Source organism: Ranitomeya imitator, chromosome 9, assembly GCF_032444005.1.
Source record: "Ranitomeya imitator isolate aRanImi1 chromosome 9, aRanImi1.pri, whole genome shotgun sequence".
Taxonomy (NCBI): domain Eukaryota; kingdom Metazoa; phylum Chordata; class Amphibia; order Anura; family Dendrobatidae; genus Ranitomeya; species Ranitomeya imitator.
In genome coordinates, this window is record NC_091290.1 from 123,586,112 (window position 1) to 123,599,378 (window position 13,267).

The 13,267-nt window shown below is 40.6% G+C and overlaps 1 protein-coding gene across 4 annotated transcripts in view; it reads right to left on the reverse strand.

The window, feature by feature from the left end:
- WWOX (WW domain containing oxidoreductase) overlaps positions 1 to 13,267 on the reverse strand; it is a 1,078,647-nt gene that overhangs the window by 249,248 nt on the left and 816,132 nt on the right. The gene's annotated exons all lie outside the window — the stretch shown is intronic.

The following is a 13,267-nucleotide window of genomic DNA, read 5'->3' on the forward strand; positions in this document are numbered from 1 at the left end:
GCTGATATCATGCCATCCTTTATCCTACACTTACAAGTATGTTCAGAGTAAACTATTCAATAGCCCAGACGACTAGGGAAGTTGGTATTATCCTAGGTAGACAATTAGTGATGTAAGACGCTGACATTATACCCTTGTCTACCCTAAACCACATAGTATGTCCACATTGAACTATTCGATACCCTAGACCGCCAGGAACTTTGGAATTAGCTAAACGTAAGATTTGTCTCAATTATCATATGATTGGCTAAAAAGCTGCAAAAATAAAAGAGTGGGACTAATGTACGTGAAATTTACACCCATAAAAAGTCATATCATGACAAGGTCTCAACAGGGATCCGGCTCATACAAGCGTTAAGTTACTGTACAACCTTCTCCGACAGAGGAGACGGTAACCACTACTGTGAGAACATAAACTTTCCAACGTAATGCGAAATGAACCTGAAATTGGCAACCAACTAAACACTTCTCAGATCTTCCAAGATGTCCGCTCCCTGAGGAATATTAATTGCAATTCTGGGAAGCATTAAATATGTAAAATCCTGTATAATTGAAATGAATTCATGGGCTATGAATAGAAAAATAGAATACACGCAATATTGCTTGCAATCAATATTTAGTATATTAACCAGTGTAATGTTGTTAGCTTTCGAGAAGTTAATGCTTGGATAAAGAAAAAACAAAATTCTCCAATAGACTTGAATAGAAATTGACAATGTGTGTTTGTACCTCACTGAAGGGAAGAGGAAACATGGAAATATTAAGGAGTGTGAATCGCTAGCTTGTTATCTAAGTATAAAATTGCCTTCATTGTATGAACCAAGCCAATGATGCCAAGTCAAAACAGTGGTGGTAAAAAGAGTGTCAAACGACTGACAGGGGTTAACAACTGGCTCGGAGATGAGAAACAGAGGGTGGTAATTAATGAATCACACTCAAGTTGAGTCACAGATAACATTGGGGTACCACATGGGTCAGGATTGGGCCCTCTTCTTTTTAAACTTATTTGTTAATGACCTTGTAAAGGGCGTACAAAGCAGAATGTCAATATTTACAGATAGAAGACACTAAACTCTACATGGTAATCAACACAGAGGGCGATAATTTTATATTACAGAGGTATTTATGTAAGCTAGAAGCTTGGGAGGAAAATGGCAATTAAAGTATAATGTATATAAATGTAACGGTCATGCACTTGGGCAGAGGAAATACAAGTTTTAATAATGCTGTAAATGGTAAAGCTGTCACTGGAAAAGACATGGGCGTTTGGATGTATGGCAAACTCATCCTTATTGACCTGCCCCTTGCAGCTGCTGCCAATGCAAATAAACTCATGGGATGCATTAACCTTCGTCAGGCTGCATAATTTTACAACGTTAACAGGCTGCAGAGGTACAATTGTACCTTCATATATATTTTATTGAAATTTGGCCAATATATTCTGGACCAAAACTGCAGAGATGTCACGAAATTTCAGCCCTCTACGGCTGTTCGGAAAAAAAAATTATTGCAATTTTAAAACGGAATAGTTACAATTGTACCTACTCAGCCAGACGAAGGTTAAACGCGACAAAGATGCTCATAGCGAGAACATAGTTTCGCCTCTATACAAGTCACTGGTGTGGTCACATACTGTGCACAATTTTGGGCTCCGATGTATTAGAAATACAGCGGGCGCAGAAGAGAGCGACCAAGTTTATTAAGGGAATGGGTGAACTGCAATATCAAAGACAGGGTATTCAACTTGGGGTTATTTAGTTTGGAAAAACAGAGGCTTAGGGGCTATATATTATACAATGCACAAATATATGAAGAGACAGTACAGAGATTTTTTTTAATGATCTTTTTACATCTAGGCCTGCAATGTTGACAAGGGGGCATCATAATCACAGGTGGCGATTCTTTACTGTAAGAGCAGTGAGATTATGGATTTTTTACTGTGAGAGCAGTGAGATTATGGATTTTTTACTGGAAGAGCAGTGAGACTATGGATTCTTTACTGTGAGAGCAGTGAGATTGTGGATTCTTTGCAGTAAGAACAGTGAGATTAAGGATTATTTACTGTGGGAGCAGTAAGATTATGTATTCTTTACTGTGAGAGCAGAAAGGTTATGGATTCTTTACTTTAAGAGCAGTAAGATTATGGATTCTTTACTGTGAGAGCAGTTAGACTATGGATTCTTTACTGTGTGAGCAGTGAGATTGTTTATTCTTTACTGTAAGAGCAGTGAGATTATGGATTTTTTACAGTAAGAGCAGTGAGTCTATGGATTCTTTACTGTGGGAGCAGTAAGATTATGTATTCTTTACTGTGAGAGCAGTGAGGTTATGGATTTTTACTGTGAGAGCAGTGAGATTATGGATTTTTTACTGTAATAGAGGTGAGACTATGGATTCTTTACTGTGAGAGCAGTAAGATTGCGGATTCTTTACTGTAAGAGCAGTGAGATTATGGATTCTTTACAGTAAGAGTAGTGAGATTATGGACTCTTTACAGTAAAAGCAGTGAGACTATGGATTCTTTCTGTGGGACCAGTAAGATTATGTATTCTTTACTGTGAGAGCAGTGAGGTTATGGATTCTTTATTTTAAGAGCAGTGAGATTATGGAATACTATACCACATAATGTTGTTTTGGTTGATTCATAACAAAAGTACAAGGAGGGTCTGAATACCTTTCCTGCTAAATATAATATTACAAGTTATGGGCACTAGATTCTGTAGGCTATAGGTTGAACTCGTTGGACTTAAGTCTACCGTCAGCTTTAAAAACTATGAAAATAAGAAAGCAGGCAAGAGTCTGTGTATCACCCAATACAAAATGCAAAATATAATTTACATTTTGCAAAAATGTTCTGGGCATGAATTGACCTGCGGTTCAGAACTTAAAATCTACAGCATGTCAATCCCTTGTACAGAATTCATTAGTGAATTCACCCTTTGCAATGCACCAAAATCAGCATGCTGCCTTTTTTTATTCACTGCAATTTTACAAAATTAAGGTCAAATGCTGAATGTTTGAACAATTTTTTACACCAATTTCAAAAAACCTTGGCAAAACACGCATTGTAGGAACATACCCTAAGATTGTATTAGCATTTGCAGATTTTCTTGAGGAATATTCTGCAAAAACGTCTTGTTCATCTGAGACAACCCCACTCAGATATACGGAACCAATTTTCAGTTGGGCAAATTTTTGCAACAAAATCATTGACCTACAGCTTAGCTACCTTCATAGGTGGCACTATTCAGATACTGTCGATTTATTTTCCATTTAGATTGTTTTGTAGGAGCCTCTTTTTCTCATACACAAATCAAAGGAGGCGAGAAACCAGTAGACATTTCATGTATACCAGTGTGCAATTCAGTGTCCGAGGGACCAAAATTTACTCTTCGTTGACTTCAAAATGGCCGAATACGGTTGCAACGTAATGACGACCATAGTTTATCAATACGCACTATCCACCATGACGGTAATCAAGTGATTTAACGCAAACTCATCACCGGAATGAGAAGTTTTCAGAACGTTTCTCTTAATAAAGAACCTAGATGAAATGTTTCTTCTTCTCCCCAGGTCTCGGCATTTTCCAGTCGATAAGAAACAGAAAGTGCTGCAATTCACCAAATGATCTGGCAGCTCATCCAACTGAAGAGAAGAAGCAAAACAAGACAATTGCATTTACTTGCCTCACAGCGTGGGACAAGCAAACATTACACCCTAAGGAGTATGGATGTACAACCCAGAACCGACCATGATACCACATATGCTCAACATCTGCGACGAGCATGGAGAAGTCAACTTTTGCATCTCGTCATAAGCAAGTAACGCCAGACTGAGGTCTTATAGCAGAGGATTATTTATCACAAGTCCTGTGGCTGCACGTAGAGAAGGTGGCCACTTATTACTGGCCACTAGGGATGGACTTAAGCTTCATAAAGTGGGGTCAGAGGTACCAGCAATGAAAAAGGGCGAGGGAGACATTTTTAGCGATCTATCACACAGATGGAGGAGGAATACAGTAAATATGAAGACAAAAGGTTCCGAAATTCTCAGGAAACGCTAACCAATGGTAATGATCCCGGAAGTATGCCCTCCTTTACAAAGTAGGGAGTTGAGACTCCAATGTTATGGAGCCTTAGGTGAATTCACTGCTCCCTTTAAAGGAAATCTATCACCCTTTTTAGGTTTATGAGTTAATAATTTGGGCCTACAGGTTGTATACAGGTGAAATTAGTCAAACCTGTAAGCCTCCTGGAAACTCAACTTATGTCTCAGATTTTCTGCGTCGACAACAATAGCAATGATCCTAGGGAACACTCGACAGCGGGTGTGGACATTCCATTGGTGAAACCCAAGAGGTAAGGGGCACTGTTTCCACCTCCACTGCAGCAGGTAGCTTTCGACACCCACGCAAAGAGGAGTCCATGTACGGTTCTTGCACAGGGGTCATCTTCTAATTGTAGCCGCTTGCTTCCAGTCATCGGTGCGGTGCAGGGAGCTGCAACAGTCACCGCTCAATGTACTGTGAGTGCGCTGCGATCAATCACTGACACTTTTATTGATCGCCTGTTCTGCACAAACACACAGCACATACACATTTAGGAGCCAGCTGTCAATCATTACGCTAGAAAGCGATTATAGCGCACTCACAGTATATTGGGCGGTAACTGTTACAGCTCCCTGCATCGCCCCATTGACTGAAAGCAAGCGGCTGCAGGGAGAATAAAACTTAATTTTCCCTGTGTAGCCGCTGGTCCAGTAAGCCGGCCAGACATGACTTAAATGCTATTTACCTGCAGAGTACTCACACACACACATATATATATATATACACACACACACACACACGTATACATATATATTAAATGCATATGTTCGAGTCCCTTTTAGCATCACAGATGGTTTTATCACCTATGTAACTGATATCAAGGGAAAAAGTGCAGATTGGTAAAACATGGACGTTATAAAAGCTTGACGAAATATCATTTGCACAGCAAAAAAAAATAAAAACTAGCAGCGTTCTATGGAGGAATAGCACTCATTTATCAAATAATGGATGGCCCAGAGTGAATAGGGGCTTGTAATTCACTTGAGGGACTCTGGCGTATAAAGGCTTCAACCGTTTATGAATGGCAAGCAACTAGAAGAGTGAATTTTGCAATATATCACAGGCTGTTTATGTTTGTAAAATACACCCTGCTCGTATATTTCAGACTAAGGAGCTTGCCGGGGAATGTGGGACAAACGCGAAATTGAAAAGTGATGCCTCTGTTTACTCTTCTATATATTTTTTCTTTTCTGAAAAAGGCCAGAAAAAATATCACTGAATGTCTCCAAATCTATGGATAGGGATGATGACGGATTAAATATAGTTTATGGTTGGAGATCTGGGACAGGACATCTGTGTGCTACAGAAGGTAGGTCTTAATTATTTTTGAATGCCACTTTATAGTATTAGAATTAATGTACTTTTTTAACATGTTTTGAAAGCAACAACATTTTTTTTTTATGTAGGAGATCTATAGTTCTTTAGCTTGTCTATATGGGAGCTGCGGCAAGGATCACCACAGAATCGGCAAAAGTCTGACTATTGTGGCTAATGTACAGGTGTTGTTTCCTTAACCCCTTTACCCCCAAGGGTGGTTTGCACGTCAATGACCAGGCCAATTTTTACAATTCTGACCACTGTCCCTTTATGAGGTTATAACTCCGAAACGCTTCAACGGATCCTGGTGATTCTGACATTGTTTTCTCGTGACATATTGTACTTCATGAAAGTGGTAAAATTTCTTTGATAGTACCTGCGTTTATTTGTGAAAAAAACGGAAATTTGGCGAAAATTTTGAAAATTTCACAATTTTCAAACTTTGAATTTTTATGCAATTAAATCACAGAGATATGTCACACAAAATACTTAATAAGTAACATTTCCCACATGTCTCCTTTACATCAGCATAATTTTGGAACCAATTTTTTTTTTTGTTAGGGAGTTATAAGGGTTAAAAGTTGACCAGCAATTTCTCATTTTTACAACACCATTTTTTTTTAGGGACCACGTCTCATTTGAAGTCATTTTGAGGGGTCTATATGATAGAAAATGCCCAAGTGTGACACCATTCTAAAAACTGCACCCCTCAAGGTGCTCAAAACCACATTCAAGAAGTTTATTAACCCTTCAGGTGTTTAATAGGAATTTTTGGAATGTTTAAATCAAAATGAACATTTAACTTTTTTACACAAAAAATTTACTTCAGCTCCAATTTGTTTTATTTTACCAAGGGTAACAGGAGAAATTGGACCCAAAAAGTTGTTGTCCAATTTGTTCTGAGTACGCTGATACCCCATATGTGGCAGTAAACCACTGTTTGGGCGCATGGGAGAGCTCGGAAGGGAAGGAGCGCTATTTGACTTTTCAATGCAAAATTGACAGGAATTGAGATGGGACGCCATGTTGCGTTTGGAGAGCCACTGATGTGCCTAAACATTGAAACCCCCCACAAGTGACACCATTTTGGAAAGTAGACCCCCTAAGGAACTTATCTGGATGTGTGGTGAGCACTTTGACCCACCAAGTGCTTCACAGAAGTTTATAATGCAGAACCGTAAAAATAAAAAATCATATTTTTTCACAAAAATTATATTTTTGCCCCCAATTTTTTATTTTTCCAAGGGTAAGAGAAGAAATTGGACCTCAAAAGTTGTTGTCCAATTTGTCCTGAGTACGCTGATACCCCATATGTGGCAGTAAACCACTGTTTGGGCGCATGGGAGAGCTCGGAAGGGAAGGAGCGCAGTTTGACTTTTCAATGCAAAATTGACAGAAATTGAGATGGGACGCCATGTTGCGTTTGGAGAGCCACTGATATGCCTAAACATTGAAACCCCCCACAAGTGACACCATTTTGGAAAGTAGACCCCCTAAGGAACTTATCTAGAGGTGTGGTGAGCACTTTGACCCACCAAGTGCTTCACAGAAGTTTATAATGCAGAACCGTAAAAATAAAAAATCATATTTTTTCACAAAAATTATATTTTTGCCCCCAATTTTTTATTTTTCCAAGGGTAAGAGAAGAAATTGGACCTCAAAAGTTGTTGTCCAATTTGTCCCGAGTACGCTGATACCCCATATGTGGCAGTAAACCACTGTTTGGGCGCATGGGAGAGCTCGGAAGGGAAGGAGCGCCGTTTGACTTTTCAATGCAAAATTGACAGGAATTGAGATGGGACGCCATGTTGCGTTTGGAGAGCCACTGATGTGCCTAAACATTGAAACCCCCCACAAGTGACACCATTTTGGAAAGTAGACCCCCTAAGGAACTTATCTGGATGTGTGGTGAGCACTTTGACCCACCAAGGGCTTCACAGAAGTTTATAATGCAGAGCCATAAAAATAAAACAAAATTTTTTTCCCACAAAAATTATTTTTTAGCCCCCAGTTTTGTATTTTCCCTACGGTAACAGGAGAAATTGGACCCCAAAAGTTGTTGTCCAATTTGTCCTGAGTACGCTGATACCCCATATGTGGGAGGGAACCACCGTTTGGGCGCATGGGAGGGTTCGGAAGGGAAGGAGCGCCATTTGGAATGCAGACTTAGATGGAATGGTCTGCAGGCGTCACATTGCGTTTGCAGAGCCCCTAATGTACCTAAACAGTAGAAACCCCCCACAAGTGACACAATTTTGGAAAGTAGACCCCCTAAGGAACTCATCTTGATGTGTTGTGAGAGCTTTGAACCCCCAAGTATTTCACTACAGTTTATAACGCAGAGCCATGCAAATAAAAAATATTTTTTTTTCCACAAAAATTATATTTTAGCCCCCAGTTTTGTATTTTTCCAAGGTTAGCAGGAGAAATTGGACCCTAAATGTTGTTGTCCAATTTGTCCTGAGTACGCTGATACCCGATATGTGGGGGGGAACCACCGTTTGGGCGCATGGGAGGGCTCGGAAGGGAAGGAGCATCATTTGGAATGCAGACTTAGATGGATTGGTCTGCAGGCGTCACATTGCGTTTGCAGAGCCCCTAATGTACCTAAACAGTAGAAACCCCCCACAAGTGACCCCATATTGGAAACTAGACCCCTCAATGAACTTATCTAGCTGTGTTGTGAGAACTTTGAACCCCCATGTGTTTCACTACAGTTTATAACGCAGAGCCGTGAAAATAAAAAATCTTTTTGTTTTCCCACAAAAATTATTTTTTAGCCCCCAGTTTTGTATTTTCCCAAGGGTAACAGGAGAAATTGGTCCACAAAAGTTGTTGTCCAATTTGTCCTGAGTACGCTGATACCCCATATGTTGGGGTAAACCCCTGTTTGGGCACACAGGAGAGCTAGGAAGGGAAGGAGCACTGTTTTACTTTTTCAACGCAGAATTGGCTGGAATTGAGATCGGACGCCATGTCGTGTTTGGAGAGCCCCTGATGTGCCGAAACAGTGGAAACCCCCCAATTATAACTGAAACCCTAATCTAAACACACCCCTAACCCTAATTCCAACGGTAACCCTAACCACACCTCTAACCCTAATCCCAACTGTAAATGTAATCTAAACCCTAACCCTAACTTTAGCCCCAACCCTAACTGTAGCCCCAACCCTAACCCTAACCCTAGCCCTAACCCTAGCCCTAACCCTAGCCCTAACCCTAGCCCTAACCCTAGCCCTAACCCTAACCCTAGCCCTAACCCTAGCCCTAACCCTAGCCCTAGCCCTAACCCTAGCCCTAACCCTAGCCCTAGCCCTAGCCCTAACCCTAGCCCTAACCCTAGCCCTAATGGGAAAATGGAAATAAATACATTTTTTTTTATTTTTCCCTAACTAAGGGGGTGATGAAGGGGGGTTTGATTTACTTTTATAGCGAGTTTTTTAGCGGATTTTTATGATTGGCAGCCGTCACACACTGAAAGACCCTTTTTATTGCAAAAAATATTTTTTGCAATACCACATTTTGAGAGCTATAATTTTTCCATATTTTGGTCCACAGAGTCATGTGAGGTCTTGTTTTTTGCGGGACGAGTTGACGTTTTTATTGAAAACATTTTTGGGCACGTGACATTTTTTGATCGCTTTTTATTCCTATTTTTGTGAGGAAGAATGACCAAAAGCCAGCTATTCGTGAATTTCTATTGGGGGAGGCGTTTATACCGTTCCGCGTTTGGTAAAATTGATAAATCAGTTTTATTCTTCGGGTCAGTACGATTACAGCGATACCTCATTTATATCATTTTTTTATGGTTTGGCGCTTTTATACGATAAAAACTATTTTACAGAAAAAATAATTATTTTTGCATCGCTTTATTCTCAGGACTATAACTTTTTTATTTTTTTGCTGATGATGCTGTATGGCGGCTCTTTTTTTGCGGGACAATATGACGCTTTCAGCGGTACCATGGTTATTTATATCTGTCCTTTTGATCGCGTGTTATTCTACTTTTTGTTCGGCGGTATGATAATAAAGCGTTGTTTTTTGCCTCGTTTTTTTTTTTTTTTCTTACGGTGTTTACTGAAGGGGTTAACTAGTGGGACAGTTTTATAGGTCGGGTCGTTACGGACGCGGCGATACTAAATATGTGTACTTTTATTGGTTTTTTTTTTATTTAGATGAAGAAATGTATTTATGGGAATAATATTTTTTTTTTTTTCATTATTTTGGAATATTTTTTTTTATTTTTTTTACACATTTGGAAAATTTTTTTTTTACTTTTTTACTTTGTCCCAGGGGGGGACATCACAGATCAGTGATCTGACAGTTTGCACAGCACTCTGTCAGATCACTGATCTGACATGCAGCGCTGCAGGCTTCACAGTGCCTGCTCTGAGCAGGCTCTGTGAAGCCACCTCCCTCCCTGCAGGACCCGGATCCGCGGCTATCTTGGATCCGGGGCTGGACTGAGCAGGGAGGGAGGTGAGACCCTCGCAGCAACGCGATCACATCGCGTTGCTGCGGGGGGCTCAGGGAAGCCCGCAGGGAGCCCCCTCCCTGCGGGAAGCTTCCCTGTACCGCCGGCACATCACGATCATCTTTGATCGCGGTGTGCCAGGGGTTAATGTGTCGGGGGCGGTCCGTGACCGCTCCTGGCACATAGTGCCGGATGTCAGCTGCGATAAGCAGCTGACACCCGGCCGCGATCGGCCGCGCTCCCCCCGTGAGCGCGGCCGATCGGCTATGACGTACTATCCCGTCCAGGGTCAGATAAGCCCAGGGCACCTCGACGGGATAGTACGTCTAAGGTCACAGAGGGGTTAAACAATGGGAAGTTATAGTCTAATGAAGCCCCAGTGGCCGGTGTTAAAATCGCAAGATTTTCTATTTTTTTTATTTCCAATACAGATTATAACATGTAAAAAAAGCTTTGCCAAAAATAATAATAATAATAATAATAATAATAATCCAACACCAAAAGTTGACAAACAATAAAGGTCACTTTGTGATTATAACTTCTCTTTAAGGAGAGCTTTCAACTTAAACCTTCTTCCCCAAAAAACACTAGCAAATAAAGATCCCCTGGGTGATATCCATATGTTCGGAGGCAGAAATCATCTCTACAAGTGGCCAATTTTGAGGATAAATGAGGTTTTACCTTGAATTTTGTGATGATATAAACCACTGTGAGCAGGTGTGGTCTCAGCCGCAGTGAGAAAGCCAAACTTAAAAAGTCATGAGTTTTCATCATGAGCGGTAAGGTCAAATGTGTAGCAAATTTATTCAATAGGGTGAAGTCCAGAGCTTAATTACTAGTAGTAAGTGCCAATTGTGTTCTTCCATCACTGGTTTTAGTTGTATTATTTTATCCATGGCCAGACAAGACAACTGATTCTTAGATTAACACAGATTCCTGCAATCTAAGGAGAGGTAGTGTCACCATCCCTTCCAGTGGGATTTGGTATTTTTGCCACTCTATCGTGCACTGAGGTCTAAGTATCATAACTTGAAAACCTCCTGGCACATCACAGAAGTCCTCCATTAGTGTTCCCTCAGCTCGGAAAATCTACCACTGCCATGGTAATCCGATAATGGGATGTTGGACTAAGTGATGAAGAGCTACGGACACAATTAAGTGATTTTTAGCTACGCTTTTGGAGCTTCTGGACTGTTGGACAACCATCTTTAAAGGGAATCTGTCACCCTTCACACTATTTATATGGGTAAGGTAAGGATTCACTCTCTTGCATTAGGTAGAGTTCACACAGGCAATGCGATTTGGTCCAAACAGGTGTGGTTTTATTGTTTTCATATAATTCCAAGGGAATCAAAACCAAAAACAGCCTCTTATGGGCCCAAAGGTGTCACAGCAAATAAACAGTTAATTTAGCAGGCACATTTGTAAGTGTGGGTCACCCGAACAGTTTACAGTCCTTGCTCCAGAAGCAAACGTCATACATAAAAGAGGCCCGATCCTACCAGTCTCAGTATTCCTTTCAGCAGCTTCCAGTGCTAAATAGAAGTGTTCAACTCCGACCACAGTTCACACTGAACAGGCTGCAGCTTCCACATGGTTCTCTGAAGCTCCAACACACAGACTGCTCAGCTTTTCCTAGCTGACCCATGCATGTCTCTCTCTAATGCTACTTCTCACATTTTGGCTGGTAACTCACCAGCAGCACACTCGACTCTGCTTCACTCAGCAGACTGACACTAATAAACACAGGCCCTGGTTCTTCATTCAAGCAAGTCAGGTGCATCTACTCAAGACCTGCAGTGCTAGGATTTAACCCTGTCCTACCTGGCTTTGATACAGTATGTAGCTCTTTCAAAGAAAAGTTCAGGAATACCTTTACATGTCCAGTCTGCTACTGACAAATCAGCCAGCAGGTCTTATTAATTTTAATAGGACATATGCACAATAACTACAGGACGTGCACATGTAGTACATGTTGTTTTACAATGTGGAGTGAGAGGCGTCTGAGAAACCCCGCAAAGAAGATATGTCATCTCGTCAAAAGTGTCCAATTTTATCTCTTATTTATTCCCGGTGCTCCAGTAATTGGATTTTTTTATTTTTTTAAATCCGTTATACGGTTCCAGAAATCTAGCAATATGGGCCTTGTTATTTGGTGTTATTTTTTATGGTCTTTACCAAGGGGTGTGTTCTTCTTTCCTATGAGTGTTGCTGCCTGCCTATGATTGGTCAACATCATACAGGGAGAAGAAGTACACGCCCACCAGTTTTCGAAAACTCACTGATAACACCCACTGGGACTTTAACAAAGTTAACTCATTAGGTGCCAAATACCGGGATTACTAATATCATCGTAAAAATGGAAAAAAAACCTAAAAGGTTTGATACCGCTCCGTAATCACTATTACATCCTGTGTCCAGTTTAACATAAAAATGCTGAAAGGTCCTCTGTTAGTATAGAAATAAGGCAAATGAACAAGGCCAATGTAACCATCAGGCAAACCAGAGGAGAAGCAAGGGCACGTTTGGATGGAGAAGAGGGGATAAAATGGTGATATGGCTAAAACATTCCCTACGCTTGTCAAACAAACGGTGTGGTAGAGGTGGTCCCAGTCTGCCATCCATATTTACCAGGATTGAGCCCTGGGAATGAGAATATGTTTGGATTATGGAGTACTCACGGTAACCTTTTCATCATCATGAAGCTCTTGATGACAGCTCGTGAGCTACAAGCTTATCAAAGAACAGATGTGATTGAAAAAAGGTATCTAATAACAATAATGTAAAATCTGAGAGGTTGTAAACACAAACATGAACAGGTATACAAAAGAACGAAGCCCACTGGAGAGGACGCTGATGGAAGGTTTCTGCAGAACGTCGTCAAACGTTCCCCATCAATATATCTCAGATTATAAATAGAAAGGCAGATTTTCTGTTATGATGTATTTCCCAAATGTATCATAAATCTTCTTAATTTGCAAAACATACACATCAATTCACATCTCCAGTAGCTGGTAGGAGTCAGGTACCCCGGAGACTCTGCTCATTATGAAACTGCGGTAACATATTTCTGAAAAGTGCAAGAACTCCAGAGCCTCACTTATTACTTAATATCATCTGTGTTTGGCCTCTGATGTCCACAGGAAACAATTACAAGGATTCAAATTTTGGTCTTAAAGGGGATTGTGATTTAAGAAATTCATTACGTTCCTCCAGAAAACACCTAATAAGAAAATATGACCAGCTCCTTTAAAAAAAAATAAAAATAAATAAAAGCCACTCTAGGAATCACCAACGCTTAGTGTATTATCAGAGCAGAGACTTAGGGGGTGGGGCATGACACAGGAATTAATTAGCTAAGCCCCGCCT